At 38.7% G+C, this 22,959-nt stretch overlaps 1 long non-coding RNA gene across 1 annotated transcript in view; it reads right to left on the reverse strand.

Moving 5' to 3' along the window:
- Nucleotides 1-346: 346 nt before the first annotated feature.
- The window catches only part of LOC108697747, a 70,453-nt gene continuing 47,840 nt past the window's right edge, over nt 347-22,959 (reverse strand). Inside the window, exons 3-5 of the long non-coding RNA XR_001932476.2 lie at nt 7,287-7,407; nt 3,754-3,826; nt 347-570 (exon numbers count right to left, since the gene is read on the reverse strand). This is a non-coding gene — a long non-coding RNA (uncharacterized LOC108697747). The remainder of the gene's footprint in view (nt 571-3,753; nt 3,827-7,286; nt 7,408-22,959) is intronic.

Below are 22,959 nucleotides of genomic sequence, written 5' to 3' on the forward strand. Positions count from 1 at the left end.
ATCCTTCGACTTCGAAGTCGAAGGATTTAACTTCGTAGTAAATGTGCCCCTGAATGTCAACAATTCTATAGGGACGCGCAAAAAACAAACCACTGGTGCAAATCCTTCAATAAAGTAAAAAAAAAGTGTATTATATGCCAATATTATTGTTTCATTTCCTTAAAGTGTAAGTGGAAATGTTTTTTTCTATACAAACACAGGTAGGTGTAAGTTGATCTAAATACCACACTATGTCTGAATCACAAACTCATCAGATACATGTATAGCCAGGCCCAACATCAATCTCTCATCAGGGACCTTCTGTGTATCCTTTATGGATATCCATTGAAAACAAAATGTGCCAAAATAGTGTAATAGCATTTTAATAAGAAATAAATAGAAACCAAAATGAGATAATTACAAACAGATATTCATAAAAGCATGAAATCAAAAGTCTTTAAAATCCTGAAAACTTCTAAAATCCTCTACGCATTTCACGTGGCACACCACACTTCCTAAGGCAATGGGCAAATAAATTCGGCAGGTGTGAATTCTCCGCGGCGAATAAATTTGCAAAACTGGCGTGAAAATCTGCAGAAAAAATTTGTCTGTGTCAAAAATTTTTGAATGCATGTCGATCGTATCAAAACCGTTGCACGTCAACAATATTCGGACGCCCATTGACTTTGACTTGGGCGTTTCGCCCAAATTCCCCCAAATATTTAATAGGAGATCCCGGGGTGTAGGAGTCTTTCCCTGATAACTGTTGGATGTTACCTGAGACCACCAAAACTTTTAAGTAAGACCACTACCCAACAGGCAAATGGTAAGGCTGTAGTAGAGACTATGGGGTCAATTTATCAAAGAGTGAAGTTCCGCCACTAGAGTGAAATTCCGCAGCTCTCAATTCATTTCTATGGGATTTTGAAAGGCGTATTTATCAATGGGTGAAAGTGAAATTTCACCCTTTGATGAATACGCCCTTAAAAATCCCATAGAAATGAATGAGGAGTGGCGGAACTTCACTCTTAACTTCACTCTTTGATAAATGTACCCCTATATCTATATATACAAATGTCTGGAGGCACAGGGACCACTAATTAATTTGTGTCTAGTTCTGTTCCCAGTAGTATAATAAATAAATGTAACCCAGCCGAACACTGAGGTTGTCGTGTTCATGTTATTGTTCATTATTTCTCTACTAGCAATTACTGACACTCTTCTAAACTCTGTGTACGTTACATCTCCTTCTGGACAGCGAGAAAAGCTCTTCAGTTATAAATTTTTCCAATATTTTGTAATAAACTTTACCTGAGGATGTTATTAATTGCATCCCGGGCAGTGGGGGGTCTCATCAGCACTATTGGAATTCAATAGCATCTCTTTCATTTGCTGTGCAAACAACAAGATCCTGTAATGCTACCATGTCGTTTTGTTAGCTAGAGACTTGTGAGGCTGTGCACTGGCAAAGATAAAATGTCCCACTGCCACCCAAACTGTCCCTCTATGATTATCTCCTGACAGCAGCGAGTGCTACGGACCCGCCATTGATCACTTTTGATTCATTTTGCAATATTACCCAGTTTACCCGACACTTTTCCCAGAAGAAGAGAAAACTTTCTTTAGCAAAGATTGTTCTGAGTGCAGTGCTAGCTGGGCTTGAATGACCGGTAATATACAGAAATCCAGAGGTAGTTGTGGGAGCACGTCAAGACTAATGAAAGTATAACTAATTGTATGTGCGGCTGATCCGGTCAAATTGGTATCATACAAAAAAAAGATTAATTCATTCTCGTGCCCTAGAAACAACCAAAACGCATTAGAGGACTTAACTCCCAGGTAACTGTTATATCATCCACCGACAGTACGGTATGGGATGCGTTATCCAGAAAAGCGTTATCCATAAAGTTCAGAGTTATGGAAAGGCTGTCTCCCATAGACTCCATTATAATCAAATAAGCCAAATTTTTAAAAATGGTTTCCTTTTTCTCTGTAATAATAAAACAGTCCCTTGTACTTGATCCCAGCTAAGATATAATTAATCCTTATTGGAAGCAAAACTAGCCCATTGGGTTTATTTAGGGGCATATTTACTAAGCTCGAGTGAAGGATTCGAAGTTAAAAAACTTCAAATTTCGTAGTTTTTTTTTGGGTACTTCGACCATCGAATTGGCTACTTTCGACCTTCGACTACGACCTGGACTCGAACTAAAAATCGTTCGACTATTCGATAGTCGAAGTACTGTCTCTTAAAAAAAAACTTTGACTACCTATTTCAGCACTTTAAACCCACCGAGCATCAATGTTAGCATATGAGGACCTTCCCCATAGGTTTTCTAAGCTTTTTTTGAACGATTTTTCCTTCGATCAAAGTATTTGTGGTAAATCCTTCGACTTCGATATTCGAAGTCAAAGGATTTTACTTCGATGGTCGAATATTAATTAACCCTCGATATTCGACCCTTAGTAAATGTGCCCCTTAATGTTTAAATGATTTTCTAGTAGACTTATGGTATGAAGATCCAAATTATGGAAAGATCCGTTATCCAGAAAACTCCAGGTCCCCAGCATTTTTGATAAAGGGTCCCAAACCTGTTCAATGTAAAAATAAGTAATTATTAATCTATATCATAATATACCAGCACAATTAAAAACACCCAAACCCATAAAAATAATGGCACTGCAGATTTGGTTTGAGGGGCCCCTATATAACTCAATATTTGTTGAAAAAATAAATGCGTCCATGTAGTTACGATATTCCCGATGTCAACAATTGTGGGCTCCTCAAACTAAACCTGCAGTGCCATTATTTTTATGGGTATTTTTAATTGTGCTGGTATTTTATGATGTAGCTTAATAAACTGTATTTTATTTTTACATTGTAAGTGGACGATATTACAGTTACCTGGGGGTTAAGTCCTCTAATGCGTTTGGTTGTTTATACTGTACAAAATGTGGACACCCCAGGTCACTGTACACATTTTGTAATTACCAAAAGGGATTTTCAATGAGGATAGGATTGTATTCATATTCCCTGGTACCCTGTTTTACTAGTACAGGTATAGGATCCGTTATCCGGAAACCCGTAATAAAAATGATTTCCTTTTATTCTGTAATAATAAAACAGCCCCTTGTACTTGATCCAAACTAAGATATAATTAATCCTTATTGGAAGCAAAACCAGCCTATTGGGTTTATTTAATGTTGACATGATTTTCAAGTAGACTTAAGATCCAAATTACGGAAATATCCTTTATCCGGAATACCCCAGGTGCCCAGCATTCTGCATAACAGGGAAACAGGGAAGAATGGAAAACTATTCTGCAATGGTAGTTATTTATTTGCATTTAAAAGTCATCCATGAAGCCATCCATTGGAATACATAGGGCTAAGTCAATTGTTTGGATTCATACACTTTAAGAATTCATGAGCATTGATTGCTTGATGGTAGGTCCATATGTGACCAGTTTAATAAGATTTTTTTTGTAATAACTGCATTTTGTACTAGAGCTACACAGAACTGTAGTTGGAGGGCTTGCTTTGTGCTTCTCTAAAGTGGACCTGTTGTGTTGAAATATTTTTTTTCCTTTATATCTGAATTTTATATTCTATGACTTAATCCTTAAAATTAATTTTCTGGCACCGATTTCCATCATTTTCCGTAAAAAGCTTGGCACGGTTCTCAGGAGCTCCTGTGCTAAGCAACCACATGAAGCAGCTGAGCCCCCGTTTGCCCAAAGAGAGATAGAGAGAAAGGCATTGGTAATCTCATACCTCTGACATTCTTTGTTTGCCGAGCTGGAGTTCACTTAAGAGTGACTGCCTCAGACCCCTCTCTCTCTGAGACCTGCAAAGAAGCAGCTGCCATTATGCACAGAAATCAACCTCATTGACTAGTAGCTGAGATGAGAGAAATACCAAGGATAAATATTACCAACAAAGAGGCTGCCCAATCAGAATTCTCCAGCCAGTGGCCTAACTAAAGACAGTTGGGTCCAGGGGACTGGGGGCAGCATTCCATTGTCATGCTTTCTCCTGCCTTCACCACACCATTAAATCCATGTAGGTAGGGCAACATGGAGGGAGACCCCAATTTTTTTGCAATAGGGCCCAACATTGTCAAGCTTAGGGGTCCGTTTACTAAAGTGCGTTAAAAATATTCGCACAATATAGACAGAATTTTCGCCAAATATGTTATCGCCAGTTTACTAACCCGCGGTAAATATAAATTTGCGAATTTTCTTGCGCAAGAATAATTGTTCGCCAGTGTTGATAATTTTATTGCTATGACCTCGTTATATGGAAGGCAAAACATCGAGTTAAGGCTATTTCAAATAAAATGAGGTTTATTGAGTTTAACAAAGAATTTTTAATGGTTTTGCCTTGGGAAAATGATCATGTTACACCGAAGTGTCCCACGAGCATTTTGCCAAAGACACTCCACTTTTCACAAGCTTTTATAGATTAAAATGGGAGTACACATACATATGTTATATAACTTGAACCCTCCCAAAATGTTGGAAGAGGACTGATGTTCTTAACTACAGATATTGCACTGAAAATAGTTTCCTGCTTACAACTGTCCCTCAGCCTTGCAGTTCTTTATCTGTTAAAAGCAGACACAGGGAGGAATCAGCAAATGAAGAAAACACTTCTATAAAAAGGGGCCTCATCTAATATCTGCTGACACTCTGAATTCTGTCAGTAACTTACAAAGTGACCTCTCATCACTGGGTGTCATTAATAAGAGAATAAATAAATGGGGGAACATCACCCATCCCTTCACCTTTCCTGCCTTGGGCATGTGGTTATTGCTGAGTCAGAATGATAGGGGCATTTGTTATTAGACTTTATTGTTCTTACACTCTGACACATAACCATTTGTCCGTCATTGGAATAGGCTGTTCTCATATAAATGTGTTCATATAAAAAATATATTATCACCAGTTATCGCATTCGCTGAAAATAACGATACGTACACATTAACGCCTGGTTTACTAAACAGCGAAATGTGCTAAAGACAAAATGAACGCCAGAATCTTCTCGATACTTTTACCGCCACCTATGTAGTGGCGTAAAAGTATTTTTTTGGCCAGAAAATTCTCAAGGGGCAGGAAATATCCCATAGTACTGTTTTTTTTTACCCATCATTCTTTGCTGACAGGAGAGAGATCTGTAGCTATTGCTGACAGCATGTTTTGGCTTCTGCTTCTATCTGTTGCAACAGCAGCAGTTTCAGCTCAGAGGCTTATTATTGGCAGCGGCCATCACAGTCCAATCAGCCTCTTCACTTTTTTGGTTTCATTGTGATTGGCTACATTAAACTGTGCATTTCTATGAAGCAAAGAGATTGACTGGTATCATTTCTTGTTCCTATGATTCTATTGGCAGAAGGGTTTATATGATGCAGACATGTTTGGTTGGTGTTACTCTGGTAATGTTGTTGGATGGTATAATCATCAGTCAATAAAGTTTGAGTTTTGAAGGTGCATTTCTGGCCATAAATGTCACAGTAAAAATTGCCATAATAACCACCATAAAACAAGACTATTTTATAGCACAAATATTCACAAAAACTTAATTTTTCGCCAGAAAATTCGCAACTCGCTAAAATTACCGCTAACGTAAGCTGGTTCCTTAACGTAGTTATCGCAAATGATCGCAATGACTTCTGAGCGCATCGCTGTTTAGTAAACTTAGTTCGCTGCGAATATTCTGGCGTAAAAATATTCTCAGCGATAACATGCGGAAACTTAAAGTCAGATTTACCGCACTTTAGTAAACGGACACCTAAGTCACTGCCTAAAGCTGTTTTTGAAACTCAGCATAATTGTCCAATACCAACTAGACAACTGTGCTTGGCCTTGTTATTATTATGCTATTAGTGGCAGGGGTTAAACAAGGTGTGTTTTTCTTGGCCCCGCTGACATTAGAGAAAGGTATCTGGAAACCTATTATCCAGAAAGCTCTGAATTACAGAAGAGCTATGTCCGATGGAAATAATTCAGATTTTTTAAAAATATTTTCCTTTTTCTCTGTAATAATAAAACAGTACCTTGTTCTTGATTCCAACTAAGATATAATTAATACTTATTGGAGGCAAAACAATCCTACTGGGTTTAATAAATGTTTAAATTGTTTTCATTAGCAGATTTTATTTATAATTACGGAAAGGTCCCTTAGTTGGAAAACCTCAAGTCCAGAGCATTCTGGATAACAGGTCCCATACCCACACTTACAGTATGATGGATAGAAGCCTCTTCAAGCTCTGATTAGAGATGCAACAAACCCTCCAATTCAGCATTAAAGGAGAAGGAAAGTTTTCTTCCACTTGGGGGTGCCAAGTGTTAGGCACCCCCAAATGATTGTATATACTTACCTGAAACCCTTCTGCTTTTCACTGTAATGCGAATGCGCAGCCGCAAGAAGAAGCCGGAAGGGGATCACTCGGTGGTGCTCGCTGGAAGAACCCCAGGCCGGTGCAGATTTCTGCTGATAGGAGCATTGGGTTGGGGTTCTTCCACTGAGCACCACGGAGTGATCCACTTCCAGCTTCTTCTTTCTTCTCGCAGCTGCGCATGCGCATTACAGTGAAAAGCCAAACTTTAACTAAAAAGTTGGCTATTTCGTTCTACTGTGCATGTGTCTGCCCTGGGAAATTTGAAGAAAGAAGAAGCAGGAATAGGATTGTTCCATGGTGCTCGCTGGAAGAACCCCGGCCAGTGCAGTTTTCTGTTGATAGGAGCACCAGCCTGGGGTTTAAGGCAAGTAAATACAATCATTTCTGGGTGCCAAATGTTAAAAGAAGCCTTTCCTTCTCCTTTAAGCCAAATCCCTGTATCCTACTTAACAAAATACAAACCCTCAGCGCCTGAAAATGCAGCCAATTGTTTTGCTTTATACTTTGTTTGGCTAGGCCTTGGATTCGGCCCAATCCTGGCTGGACTTTGCTGAATCACTAACCGAATCCAAGATTTGGTGCATCCCTAGTTTTGATTGACCCATTCATACACCAAGGAATGACCTTAGTAAGCCATGATAGGGCACAATGATGCTCTGCAACTCTGATGGAGAGAAAACAGTTACAGTACAGAAGAAAGTACAATCCAATGTAATAAATTGCATAACTAACAATGGGTAGATAGTTAAAGGTTTCAGTGCTTATAAAATATAAATGTAATGGGATGAACAGAACACCTTGCTGACTGTTCTTGATTATAAAGTACTGCATATACTTTATTAAGGTTTTTATATAAATGTGCATAAATGATAAATTACACTAGTGCTTGGAACATAATGCAACTTACCAAAAAGGTTGTATAGGTCCCCTGTCTCATCAGCTGCCTATTGGTCCCTTCCAAACATTCTACAGATGCAGACATGGATATTTGCATATATTTTCATCTTTACTGTTGCATCTTGGCTCTGCTAATGAAACCAGGGCAGCCATGATCAGAAAGGGATTGTACATATACCGAGTGTATGACATAGAGAGTGGGCAGCAGCAAAAACTGCAACTGCATCTCAGTGTGTGTTGGTTATTTCGTAAGTGAGTTGTGTGAGACAGCAGCTGCTTCCTGATTATTCCAAGTCCCGCAGGTTTGGCTTTCTATGAGCTGCCCAATACATGAATTCATTACTGTAGAGTGCATGCTCTGTGGTGCACCATATTTACAGCCTCACACTTAATAAGCTCTGGGCTCCAGGGATAGGCACCTTTATCTACAGTCAAATGTTTATATCTTGAGAACCATGAAATTCAGATGTAATAGGATCCACAGCTTTCTTCTTATCAAGTGAGATCATTCAGATCTATGCAGGCTGATAAAATAAATAAATAAATAAATAAATAAAATAGGGACACAAAGAGGAACATACAAAAATTGGCCGATTGATTAGTACATCACACATCCCCTTGATTCAAACAGAATAAACACCAGGAGGAATCATCTGTGTGCTTATTGCTCAACAGGTCTAGTGAAATACACAGCAAATCAAGATAATTGATAGAGGAAGCAGTTTGTGGCAGGTGAAGAATGCTAGAAACAAGGGGCGCTGCATCAATTTGGATGGTGGAAATCTGGAAGGAACTCTTCCTTATAGAAAGGACTAGTGATGGGCAAATTTGTCATGTGAAAATTTTGACGCACGCGTTAATATTGATGCCGGTGTTAAAGTCAATGGGCGTATGAATAATGTTGACGTGCAACGTTTTTGATGCGAGTGACGTTTCCACTGCCCATCCAAAATATTGTGACACCGGTGAATCTTCACGAATTTATTCGCGGGTGGTGAAGCATGTAATTTTGCTGCAAATTTGCGCCTGGCGAATTTATTCACCCAACACTAGAAAGGACAGATACATGGAATACAATATTGCCTATAAAAATCTATTATGTGGAAGAGGTCGTGCCACTTTTTTTAGCATACTGTTTCTTTTATGGCATAGGGCCACTGGGCATGGGAAGCAGCACATCAACCAAATCCGAATTTGCATATGCAAATTGGGGGAGTGAAGGGGAAAGCATATGCAAATTAGGATTTGGATTTAGTTCGGCCGGACAGAAGGATTCGCCCAAATCTGGATCCTACTGAAAAAGGCCGAATCCTGTCTGATTCCCGAACCAAATCCTGGATTCAGTGCATCCCTACCAAGAAAGATCTAAAAAATTAAATTCAGCAGGTGAATACAAGTCCTTTCCTACAATGGCAAGCTTTCACCCATCTACAACAGCTGTGGCAAAAGAAAGCCTACCCCAAAGAGAAACTTTCTAACCAAAAACTCAAAAATGAATAGAATAGAATAAACCTAACTATGAATCATTTGCCTAGGGTACAACGCCATGGCCTATAACTCTATTTTAACCTATCTCTGACTATCTTCTTAACCATATACAGGGTGGCTATATTGATATAAACAAAATTGTCCTAGGATTTAAGTGGCCTTTAAGTCAAAAATAAGATAAGAAATGAGTGAACAGAGATGATGGTCCAACCACCAGCACAAATCTCTAGTAATACTTTAATGTTCTAATTATAAGTAAGTCAGACTTTGGGTATCCTTAGGACAGATTACCCCAAAACTTTTTTATTCGGTCTTAAGTTTTCATTTAAATGAGAAAAGAATTATAATTAACAGAAGTAGTAAAAATAACAAAAACAGTTTCAGTTCTGTCTAAGTACATAGTACTGTAATGTACTGTATAATAACAAAATGTTGCTATATGACTAAAGTTAAGTATTAATAGATAAAACAATGTTTGAAGAATTGTTGTCATGGAAATAGATGAAACAATCTGTTTGTAGAATAAATCAATGTTTCTAATGCTAAATGAGTAGTTCATTAGTGGTTGGAGCTTAAATCATCTTTGGAAACATAGAGGTATACATTAATCTTCTCTCTTTCCTCTGTCTAAAATATGTAAAAAAAACAAATTCATTTGGAGGTTGTTCACCTTCCAAACACTTTTTTCAGTTCAATTGTTTTCAGATTGCTCCCCAGAAATAAGGACTTTTTTTCAATTACTTTCCATTATTTATTTTTTACTGTTTTTTCAAAATCTAAGTTTAAAGTTGAATGTTCGTGTCTCTGGTGTTTCAGTCTGGCAGCTCAGTAATTCAGGTGCAGATTCTGAACAGTTACAATTTTGCAACATTTAGTTCATACATTTCTCAGCAGTATCGGTGGAATATTAGCAACAATTGTATAAATTCTAACATCTGCCTCTAATGACACTCAGGGATTCTGCACAGCAGGGACAAAGATAAGATATTTATCAACTAAATGTATCAATTTAGAACAGTTTACAGGATCGGCGACCCCCCCCCCCCTCCCAGAGCTGCTTGAGAAGGTGAAACATGACACTTTACACTTCAATATTAGAAAAACGGTCACACATAGAAAATAGAAAGTAATTGGAAAAAGTCATTATTTCTGATGATCTATCTGAAACCAACTGGTTGTTTGACGGTGAATAACCCGTTTAAGTGAAAAATTATTGTCCATTCTCATAGGGAGTCCATGTCTTGCCCCAGTTTCAAAGGCACCCACAATATTCTCTCTCTCTCTCTCTCTCTCAAAATGCAAAATATAGGTTTATTGGAACCACCAATAAATCGACATTTTGTTTGCTGAAACCTTTGCCTCAAAACTTCCTTGGAGTGCTGTCAACTCACCTTGGAGATATATATATATATATATATATATATATATATATATATATATATATATATATATATATATATTTATATTATATATTGAGCCTTTGATATATTTGTATCACATAACCCCTTTAAGTGGTTATTCATATTATCAAATCTATGACCCTCCCAACCTTTGATATCCTCCCAGCCAGTTATTTATAAACATATTATGCTTAAAAAAAAGGAACAAAACCTGCATTGTACAAGCATTTATAGAGAGGTGTGTTTATAATGATATCATGTAATGTCAGTTCTTTAGCAAAACAGAAAAGTTGTACCAATAGGATAGAATAGACACAGCTTGCTCCTGTCTCACTTATAAATTATTGCCCATCTGCCAAGCTGAAGTATGTAGCAATGCTGATTAGGATCCACTAGCATTTCACTGGGGAAAGTCTCTGGCAGTATTCATGGCTGGGTGTTTGAGTTGACACTTGTGTCACTGCCACTACAAAGCCTCGATTTTCCAGCAGCTGTAATTAGCACAGGGAAAATTGCCTGTCTGGCTTAGTTTTTAATAGTAAAGACAATGGCTCAACCTGTATGAGACTTTAATGGTGAATTGCTGCTCAACATGGTGCAGTGTTTCATAAGCCCACCATTCCCGTTAACTAGAAAAATACATATGCCATGTTCCCCAGTAATGTGCATAACCTGCCTTTATAGCTGGCTTTCTCTATATTCATATGAACACAGCGGGTGACATTTTCAACACCATCTGAAAAACCAAAAGCAATGTACAAAAGGTGAAGAGGAATGTGAGTGCAGGCTTGCAACCTGGATTTTAGTGGCACAATAAGGCAAGCTTTTAAAAAGTGCACCAGGCAAAAGTTCTCGAAAAGACAAAGTTACTATTATTCAATAATTACCCTTTAAAATGTATAATTCCCCATTTAGCAACCAGTGGAGGGATATATTATATTAAATAATGATAATACAGATGTAACCAGCGGTATCAAAGCATTTGATACAGTGTCACACAAAAGGTTACTGGTTAAATTAAGGAATGTTGGCCTGGAACATAGTATTTGTACCTGGATAGAGAACTGGCTAAAAGATAGACTACAAAGAGTGGTGGTAAATAGTGATGGGCGAATTTATTCGCCAGGCGCGAATTCGCGGCGAATTTGCGCGATTCGCGGCAGGCGAATAAATCCGCAAAACGCCCGTGAAAATTCGAAAAAAATGGGCGCCGGCGTCAAAAACGAGACGCCGGCGGCGTTTTGCGAATTTTTCGCCGTTTCGCGAATTTCGCAAATTTTTCGGCGAAGCGAAACGGCGCAAATTCGCCCATCACTAGTGGTAAATGGAACATTTTCTAATTGGACCAGTGTTGTTAGTGGAGTACCACAGGGCACTGTACTAGGTCCCTTGCTTTTCAACTTGTTTATTAATGACCTGGAGGTGGGCATTGAAGTTGGAGAACTGGGCAAGAAACTGGAAAATGAGGTTCAATGTTGATAAATGCAAGGTTATGCACTTTGGCAAAAATAATATAAATTCAAGTTATCCACTAAATGGCAGTGTGTTGGGAGTTTCCTCAAATGAGAAGGATCTAGGGGGTTTTGTAGATAAAAAGTTCTGGGCAGTGTCATTCTGTGGCTACTAAAGCAAATAAAGTTCTGTCTTGCATAAAAAAGGTCATTAACTCAAGGGATGAAAACATAATTATGCCTCTTTATAGGTCCCTGGTGAGGCCTCATCTGGAGTATGCAGTTCAGTTTTGGACTCCAGTCCTTAAGAGGGATATAAATGAGCTGGAGAGAGTGCAGAGACTAAGTGCAACTAAACTGGTTAGAGGGGTGGAAGACTTAAATTATGAGGGTAGACTGTCAAGGTTGGGGTTGTTTTCTCTGGAAAAAAGGCGCTTGCGAGGGGACATGATTACACTTTACAAGTACATTAGAGGACATTATAGACAAATGGCAGGGGACCTTTTTACCCATAAAGTGGATCACCGTACCAGAAGAACTTTCATTTGAAGCAACGTAGGGGGTTCTTCACAGTCAGGACAGTGAGGTTGTGGAATGCACTGCCGGGTGATGTTGTGATGCTGATTCAGTTAATGACTATAAGAATGGCTTGGATGATTTCTTGGACAGACATAATATCAAAGGCTATTGTGATACTAAGCTCTATAGTTAGTATAGATATGGGTATATATAATTTATGTGAAAGTAGGGAGGGGTGTGTGTATGGATGCTGGGTTTTCATTTGGAGGGGTTGAACTTGATGGACTTTGTCTTTTTTCAACCCAATTTAACTATGTAACTATGTAACTATGATATACAGTATGCTAAGCTACATCCCTAGTAGTAATGAGTGAAGTTTAAGTATCTGAATGATATGAACAGCCTTACGCATTTCATATCATTCAGATACTTAATCATAGGCTCTATCTGAATGATTTGAAATGCGTAAGGCTGTATCCTTGTGTACCAAAATAAATTACTTATGATTTGACAAGTCTGCCTGGAGGATTGGTCTTTGGAAGTGCCTGCTCTTTTTTTCTCTACATTGTGGTCCTGTGAGGATCCGCTTCCACGTTCCTTCCGGCGCAGGCGCAGGCGCGCTCATCAGGGAACCGATGCGCGTCAGCGCGCAGCGTTGGACGCCGGCGACGGTCGCCGACGCAGGGGCGTCAGCGACGGACGCCGATGACGGACGCACTGACGTCAGCTGTGCGACGCCAGCGTGATGACGCCAGTTTGGCGCCAAATAAGCTCTATTTAATCCTAACCAGTACTGTGACTCCTTGCCTGGTTATTAGGTTATTTGACTGAAACCCTAGCATTGTATTCTACTGATCTTCTGTGTTTGACCTCAGCTTGTTCCCGGATTGTCTATTGCCGCCTGCCCTGATCTTCTTGCCTGACCTCGTTTACAACTCTTCGCTGCCTGCCCCGACCTCGGCCTGTCTGACTTCGCTTCTGCCTGAACCCTCTGTACTTCGCTTCGGTTAGTCTCATTGGCTACTCGTCACTTCACTTCTCCCTGTTCCACTCCAGGTGGGTTAGTGTTGTGCGAGGCGCTTGTGGGTTCGTGTTCTACAAGTTCCTGCTCCTTCTTCGTTGGATTAGACGGTAAGCCTGACAGGTCCGCTCCCTCAGCTGAAGGTTCGGGGCAATGCACCTGGACCTCTTCTCACTAGGGATGGGCGAATTTGACCCTTTTCATTTCGCCAAAAATTCGCTGACACCGATTAAAACCTATGGGCGTCAAAAAAATGTTGTTGCGCGGTGAAACTTTTTTGACGCGCATCTTTTTTTTGTCGCACAATGCAATACAAGTCTATGGGCGTCATTTCTGCGGCAAAACAAGGCAAAAAATTCGCCCATCCCTACTTCTCAAACTTGAACCACATTCAACTGTAAAAAGAGTTGGGGAGCAATACAAGCATGAAAAAGACTTTCTGGGTGGTGCAAAATAAGGACTGTAATTGGTAATTTTCTAGCCCCATGGGTTCTTTTTGGCAGCACACCTGGGTTTTATGCAACCAAAACTTGCCTCCATGCTTGGAATTCAAAAATAAGCCCATTCCTTGAGACCATTGATAGCAACATCCAAGGGGTAAATAAAGGATGCTCACTAGCCACTGCTTGGGGATCACTGGCCTGGAGTGTATCTTTCAACTAGCTTTTCTAAAGATGTAGAAGCACTTGTTCCTGTAGCGTATGGTATCACTGATTATAACTGATATTAAGATCATGGCCAGTTTGTCAATCACACTGTAACTGGTCATAGGCCCTAGAAAACCATTACCATTATAAATACCAAATTGGAGAACCACAGCAAAAAAAAAAAAAAAAAAAAAATGTAAAAAAATTGGAAAACCACAAAAACGTTAATCTTATTGCTATTGTAAATGATCTTACAAAACCACAGTTCACATCATAACTAAAGTTACCAAATATGTCTACATCGGAATAACATTTTGGCAGTAAAAGGTCTTTTTGCAATTAGTTTTAAAACATTGATCTATGATCATAATCCTGTCAAACGTCCTGAAGCACATTTCCACTAAACTGCCACAAGGTATTTAATTTAGTGATTCACATAATATACTACTACTGCGGCAGAGAAATAAGTTATTTTGAAGAGCACTTTGCATTCTGGCAGTGATAGAGGAAGGGACAGCCGTCTTTGTTAGGGAGAGGTGAGGAAAAACGGTTGTGCCGCTGTCTACCTGTTATGAAGGAATCACAGCAATAAACTTCAACTGTTTAAGAGAAAGTCTTCCATACCTCATGTCTTAAGGTTATACATTAGAAGATCTTAGAGTTATACATAAGCCCTATAGATCATAATATAATAACAGGCATAACCTTTGCTCTAGATATAGTAACCATATCAACAAATAAGATATATGCAATATGACCTGATTGTTGTCCCCTTGGCCAACAGTAACTGTAGATCAGTCCAATTTGGCTTTGTCAAGGGTGGCCAAGGTGGATATTTGAATGTATGGTAAATGTAATGCTTTTCATATGCCTGGAGTCTCACATTGGGGGTGATTTCCATGGCTGCATAATGACAGTCACTCATGGCATAACCTTTTATTTCAGACTGATCAAAACAAATTGCTTATTTTTTGGTATTGGTAACTGAGTTGGTGCAATTTTGGAACATTAATAGATCAGTCCCTTTTTTGTGTGCCACCATAGTTACATAATAGTTACATAGTTAGATAAAAAAAAAAGACCAAAGTCCATCAAGTCCAACCCCTCCAAATAAAACCCAGTGTCCATACATACACATATTGAACCCTCCATACACTCACATAAACTATATATATATATATATATATATATACTAATACATTAACTACACATTTTGGTATTACATTAGCTTTTAAAATTATGTCTGTCCAAGAAATCATCCAAGCCACTCATAAAGGCATTAACAGAATCAGCATCACCCGGCAGTAAACTCCACAACCTCACTTTCCTCACTGTAAAGAACCATCTACGTTGCTTCAAATGAAAGTTCTTTTCCTCTAGTCTGAAGGGGAGGCCTCTGGTGCCATGATCCTCTTTATGGGTAAAAAGGTCCCCTGCTATTTGTCTATAATGTCCTCTAATGTACTTGTACAGTCTAATCATGTCCCCTCGCAAGCGCATTATTTTCCAGAGAAAACAACCCCAACCTTGACAGTCTGCACTATACCCCAACCTTAAGTCTTCCATCCCTCTAACCAGTTTAGTTGCACGTCTCTGAACTTTCTCCAGCTCATTGATTCTTAAGGACCGTAGTGCAAAACTGCACCGTATACTCCAAGTGAGGCCTTACCAGGGACCTATAAAGAGGCAAAATTATGTTTTCATGCCTTGAGTTTATGCCTTTTTTTTATTCAAGACAGAACTTTATTTGCTTTAGTAGCCACAGAATGACACTGCCCAGAATTAGACAACTTGTTATCTACAAAAACCCCTAGATCCTTCTCATTTAAGGAAACTCCCAACACATTGCCATTTAGTGTATAACTTGCATTTATATTATTTTTGCCAAAGTGCATAACCTGCATTTATCAACATTGAACCTCATTTTCCAGTTTGCTGCCCAGTTTTCCAATTTTCAATGCCCACCTCCAAGTCATTAATAAACAGGTTGAAAAGCAAGGGACCTAGTACAGAGCCCTGCAGTACTCCACTAACAACACTGGTCCAATTAGAAAATGTTTCATTTACCACCACTCTTTGTAGTCTATCTTTTAGCCAGTTCTCTTTCCAGGTACAAATACTATGTAACAACAAAAGGCTTAGAATACTCTTAAAGCAATGTCTTATGGGAAATATATTTTTGCTGGTCAAGGCTGATTTTTGGGGCTGAAACAAAGAGAACCTTGGTGGCGCCTATTAATTATTTAAATTAAGATTATCCAACATCTCACAAAAACAGTTAGGTAAAAAACCATAAAGTAATATGAGACTATTGGATTGATTTTAACAATTATATACTATATTTTATTATTATATTATTATGTACAATACTCCAATACTTACTTCACTTGTATGGGTATTTTTCAGAGTATTTAATGGAACACATTTCCATCATCAAGGGATATACAAGGTGAATCACTGGCCATACATTAATTCACATGCTCCACAATCAGTGGGTTCACACATGACTGTCAAGGGTACATTTTACAGTGAAGGTTCATATTTTTAAGGTCTCAGGGTCAGCTGAAACAGAAAGTTCTCATTAATATCTAGAAGTAAAGAAAGAAAAGAGCAGAATGGCAGAAGATAAGAACTTGCATATTAATGTAACTAATTTCTTTCTGTTTATCCTACAAGTGATATCTGAAGAAGAATGTACCATTTCTATAGCAACACAATAGATATCAACAATTTTGAAAGAGGTTGAATAGTTGCTGCCCAGATACCCGGTACAACAGTCACAGACATGGTGAGATTATTTACAGCCAGTATAATTGAATTCTCAGAGCTAATAGACCCATAGTCACATTCTCATCTCCTGTGTTTTAAGTTTAGAAAGCATGCAGCCCCCCCAGCCTATTATCAGGTGATAACCCAGAGCATGTATTATAAAATTAAAGCAGACGCAATAAAAATAAATTACATTTTCTCACTGCAAATTAAATTCCTTTGCTCGCTGTTCTATAGTTACGGATTTATTTATATTATAGTGTGGCCACACACAGACATGGTAGTGCAGTAACCTGTACAGCTATGTTATTTTGCTTTTTGACACATTGCTTGTACATTTTAAGATTATTTACCATGAGTGCAGTGAACAGGTCTTGAACATACTTTTTGCCAATTGTTTTGGTCATGAAAAATCAAAGGTTATTTCTTGAGCTAAACACTGCAAACAGGGAAATTGAAGCTACTCCATGTTTGGTTCTTGCGAGGTAGATGATTAGATTAATAGTGCACAATTGATTCCTGCTAACAAAACTGTCACAATAGAGAGATAAGGAAGGAGATTGTATTCTTGTAAACAAATTATCTCCATCTTTCTCCTGTTTAGCAAAAAAACTTTGCCAGGAAACAAGGGGTGGATACAAGGCCTAAATGGTCAACTTTAAGGTGTGGCTTGTTAATAATAGTACCTGGTTCGGCTTGTTCCTCATCCCGTGGTGCACCTGATTCTTGGATCTGAATAACAGCAAATTGTCTCAAGTGAGGCTTAACCATTAGTAGTATCAGGCTACATGGATTGGGGTGTCCACAAACTAACCAATATTAGATACAAAAACCAAAAGGGGCTTTAACGCCACAATACATGTGCCCAAAACGATCTAATGGTAATATTGTGACTTTGCATTTATTATTTTCAAAATCCTTCAAATAGTCTTCTCATACTAATGGGTTAATGTTTTTATTACACACTGGCATGCAATTTGTCCTATACCTGATTAACATAATCAGCTAATGGGGTTAACTATCCATATAGAAGGGTTCCCCTCCTTTCTCACATGCGTCGCTGCTTATTTTTAATGGTTTTAATTTGACTAATATGGCATGGTGGTGAATAAAAATCGCTTTTTATTTTATTTTGATGTGTAATTACTTATATTACCATTAGATCGTTTTGGGCACATGTATTGTGGGGTTTTTGTATCTGATGCTTGGCTCTCTTTTAGCTTCCTCTGACCCTTATAAGTTGTATGTGGTTCTGAAAAAGTAATACATTTTGCCTAATACAATTTTCTTCTTGTACTTCATTTTGGTTCCAAAATCTTCTTGACACAAATCACTGTCCATTTGACCAATCTAATAAATAACAGGGTAAAGTCAAAACATTTATATGGCCTCCTGTTGTATCTGCTCTATTTTTGGGTGCCAGGCAAATGACTTGAAACAGTCTTTAAATAAGTGGTATATTCATTTGCAAAAGTATTAAAAAGTATAAAATAAAAAGGGAACAGACTAAGATGGAAGAAAGGGAAATGTACAATGGAAGGGAGAGGAAAGTGCCTAACTAACAAAGTATTTACAAATGCTCTTTATATACCTGGGGAAGACAATTCAAACAAGCATTCTACTCTTTTCCCAGGACAGTCATTCCCAAAAAACAGTCCCAACTAATCAGGTTGATGTTAACTGTTTTTGGAGATGATTCATTCTCTTCTTAGACAGAGTCAAATCAAGCTAGAATTTACTGTATATCAAATCCCAGGGCCGGATTTCGAGCTGCAGCACCCCAAGGCCGCATGGTCTCAGCACCGGCCTCTTCTGTTACGCACCCCCCGCCACTGTCGACGATACATGGTCCTAGCGCTGGCTGCGCAATGCACGAGCGTGATTTCAATCACCGGAGCACTGTGGCGGCTTTGAGTCCCCAGTGCTCCTTAGGGATGCGACTGTGTGGCATGGCACCCCAACATTTTTGCCACCCTAGGCCCGGGCCTTTGTGGTTTGTCAAATCCCATATAATCCAATGCTCCAAGTATCCGTGTAAGCAACAGTTGGCATTATTTTGGGGAAGAAATGAAGTTCTACTAAAGATGATGTTGACCCTACCTTTTCAAACAAAATACCAGTCAATATTGTTGCTCTTATGGGAAGGCCTATTCACCAAATTCAAATTTGTGAAGTTTAGGTTTTTTCTTTTGAAATTTCAATAAACTTATCAATTTTGATTTTGTGCTTATTTATGGAAAAAACTCCAATTTAAAAAGATGGATCAAATAAAAATGTGATTCACGTTCTATTAATGATTTTAAATGGGTTTACATACTCTCAAAAATAACTAGAAACATTCAAATTTAAATTGAAAAAAAAAAAACGCTTAAATTTTGCCTCTGAAAACTCCCATTGACTTCTACATGAAGTCAGCATCTTCTAGATGCCAACATTTTACATTCAAGCTTTTCAAATAATAATACAGGTATGGGACCTGTTATCCAGAATGCTCGGGACCTGGGGTTTTCCGGATAATGGATCTTTCCGTAATTTGGGTCTTCATGCCTTAAGTCTACTAGAAATTCATTTAAACATGAAATAAACCCAATAGGCTGGTTTTGCTTCCAAAAAGTATAAATTATATCTTAGTTTCGATCAAGTACAAGCTACTGTTTTATTATTACACAGAAAAAAGGAAATCATTTTTAAAAATGTGGATTATTTGGATAAAATGGAGTCTATGGGAGACAGCCATTCCGTAATTCGGAGCTTTCTGGATATTGGGTTTCCGGATAAGGGATCCTATACCTGTAATTATAATAATAAATCCTTAAGTCTTCTGCTGTATAGTCAGCAAACATGCAATTACTAAATGCCCTAACACCCACAAACAAAGGATCTCACACTTTTCTTGCACACTGAAAAACCAAACACAAACTTACCAATCCTATATAAAATGTAGTCATTTGGCCATGTTACTATGTTACAGTTTATTGTTAATCCATAGGGGCACATTAAAGGAGAAGGAAAGCTACCAAGGCAGTTTATTGCTAATAGATTAGCCACAACAGTGCTAGAATGAGCTAGAAAGCCATTTTTATTCTTTAGAATGCTTCTCCATACCTGAGTAAACAGCTCTAGACACTGTCTCTGTTTGTTTACGATAGCAGCTGCCATATTAGCTTGTTTTGACATCACTTCCTGCCTGAGTCTTTCCCTGTTCGCTCATAGCTCTGAGCTTAGATTACAGCGGGGAGGCAAGGAGGGAGGGGGAGAGGATTAAACTGAGCATGCTCACGCTTGGGGCAAAGAGGTTTAAAGGAACAGTAACACCAAAAAATTTAAGTGTTTAAAAGTAATGAAAATATCATGTACTGTTGTCCTGTACTGGTAAAACTGATCTGTTTGCTTCAGAAACTCTACTATTGTTTATATAAACATGCTGATGTAGAGCAATGGCGGAAATTGAAAAACAGCTATATGGCACAGGTTAACGAATGGATAACAGATAACACCATTAGACAGACAGAGTTATCTGCTGTGTAACTTGAGCTTTTTCACCTTTGAATGGCTGCCCCCATGGCTACACAGCAGCTTATTTATATAAATAATAGTAGAGCTTCTTAAGCAAACACAACAGTTTTACCAGTGCAGGGCAACAATGTATTATATTTTCATTACTTTAAAACACTTTTATTTTTTGACGTTACTGTTCCTTTAAGCTGAAGGCAGGAAGTCTGATACAGAAGCCCATGTGTACACAATAGAAGGAAACAAATGTGGTGTTTCTTTTGACAAAGGACGCTGAGCAGCATTACTTTTAGGGTTTACTAGTGTATTTATATAGACCTTTCTGATAAAGCTTACTTAGTTTTCACCTTTCCTTCTCCTTTAAGGAAGAAAATTAAATTTCTGTACAAATTCCATTATTATAGGATAATGCACAACGCTGCACCATGTTGGTGATATTTCATTCAAATGGATTTTATCTTTACAATAACTGTGACCAACAGCCTCAGCATTAAAGCTATACAATCTCATAGTAAGATATAAGAGTGATGTGTAGTGGATGAGTAATGCAATGTAGGAGTATCTTTCCATTTGTCATTGTACTGGAGATGATAGTTAGGGTTACTGCAGTATTGAACTTTTGGCCTAACAGAACCCAAAGATTATTGTGTTGCTGTGTGTGATGTGGAATTTCAATGGCATTCAGTGGCTGCGTATAATGTTATGATGTAGTGTTGTAACGCTGCTGGAATCAAAATCAACTCGTCTATCCCTCTCCAAGAATATACTGCATTGCACAAAACAAAAAAAGGTTAATTTCAGCAAGAAGGGGAACATGATGACATTTATTGCGATAAATTAATAATTTTAAAACTCGGGAGTCCTTGAATTCTCATCAACATTTTAGGTAAAAAAAAAAAAAAAAAGAGGGTGGAAAAAAAAATCAATGCATAAAAATAATATGCATGGAGTTCTGCCAATAAATACGGCGATTTTCATGATTTAATGCACGACAGAATGATTTAGTGTAAATACGAACAAAACACTCTCAGGAGTGAGTCAGAGAGAACACTGCGAGAGTCGATTTCTGCCAAGAGAAACATAAAATGTGAATTTGATGATAATTTGGAAACAGAGAAAAATGGAGCGGCTGCATAGGAAACAAGAACAAGTTACACTGCAGTTTGTTACACTCAGTATGTGTCCAGCTTTACAGCAGTGCTAAACTTTCCAGACGTGTCAGGCTTTCACACTGTGCAAACTCAGCACTACAATTCTGTGTTAGCTTCTCAAACTGGGGATCTTCAGTAGTGTGCCAGGCCTTTATATTCTGCACACCCAGCTCTACAATGGTGTATCTGGTTTTTCAGACTGGGCATCAGTGTGGGATTGGCCCACCAGGATACCAGGAAAACTCCCGGTGGGCCCAGGTATCAGTGGGCCCTTTTGCTTCTAAACATTTGGCCAATTTCATGGTCATTACCTATTTCTTTATGGGAACAAATGCATAAAAATGGAAGAATATAGTAAGCAGATATAAAAGACTAGGAGAAAAAAAGTGGTTGAGTGAGGAGAAGTGGAATAATAGTTTGGAAAGTGGGCCCACGGCATCCCATTCCGACACTGCTGGGCATGGCCAGGTCTGCAATAGCATGACAATCTTTCACACTGTGCACACTTAGTACTACATTACTACGTCAAGTTGTCAAATTGTACCTCTTCAGTTGGCAGCAGTGTGTCAGGCTTTTTACACAACGGCGTGTCAGGGTTTTAAACCCAACAACTCCCTATATTGAGCACAACAGCCTGAAGTGGATAATAACTGACCAACTGCTTGAAGATGGGAAACAACTTAAGTTTATGGGGAAAGACAAGCAAGAAATAATTTGTACTTCAGAAATAGCCAGAGAATAAACCTTGCTGGCAATGTGACAGATTTTTATGAGCTACAGAAGTCTGATGCTTTATAAACATGCCCCTAAACACACAGTTATTACCTTTTAATGACACTGTATATATTCTCATATATTTTCACCACGCTCTGCCTCCACCTCATTACAGATTGCTAATTTAATTTATGATCATGTGTGCCTGTGGTTTATTATGGACTATACCATTCAGTCATTTCCAGTGCTCACAAACTGCCGTCCAGCAGTTTCTATACAAATCTTCTTTATCTCATTGTGAGAGCTGGGCCTTTTCTGCACGTTTACATTGTTGTATAGTTATGTTGGGTTGAAAAAAAACCCCAAAGTTCATTCCAATAATAGAAAAATTTTGTTGATGTTTGATTTACTTTAAAGACTTTTAATAAATTCTGGATTTTGCTCTGTGGTGGGTAGCCAAGCTGTATGGGATTTACCTGTATGCATGTCATATAGTTATAATAATGGAACAAAAGTGATGGCAATTGCACCAGGCAGCTTTGGACTGAGGTTCTAGAAAATCATAGACCATGGGATCACTCTCAAAATTATCTATCCCTCTTTTAATTTCTCCTCTTTGGGTATAGCAGCGGGTGACTTCAAACCAGCAATTGTGAGAAGGAGTGGTGTCAGGTGCAATATTTGTTTTGTGTGGCCTTCAGCACCCTTATCACTTAGCCTGGCTCTGGACCAGGGTCGGACTGGAGCCTTGAGCCTGCAAAAGGAAGGGCCCTCCTGGCAGTCCCTGGGGTCCCCTTCCAACCTCCAATTCCCTTCCCCGGCTGGGGCAGCTGGAGGAGTAGGTCTGGGCCCATGAGTGCCGGGCCCCACTTGGTTTTTTTCCCGGTGCCCTGCCAACCCGGTCCGACCCTGCTCTGGACAGTTTTGTAGTTTGCAGTTCTGGTAGGCCAGTGCAACAGTGGCATATGGTCTGCCCAGAGCAACAAGATATTTGACCATCTGCTTTTCTT

Source organism: Xenopus laevis, chromosome 7S, assembly GCF_017654675.1.
Source record: "Xenopus laevis strain J_2021 chromosome 7S, Xenopus_laevis_v10.1, whole genome shotgun sequence".
Taxonomy (NCBI): Eukaryota; Metazoa; Chordata; class Amphibia; order Anura; family Pipidae; genus Xenopus; species Xenopus laevis.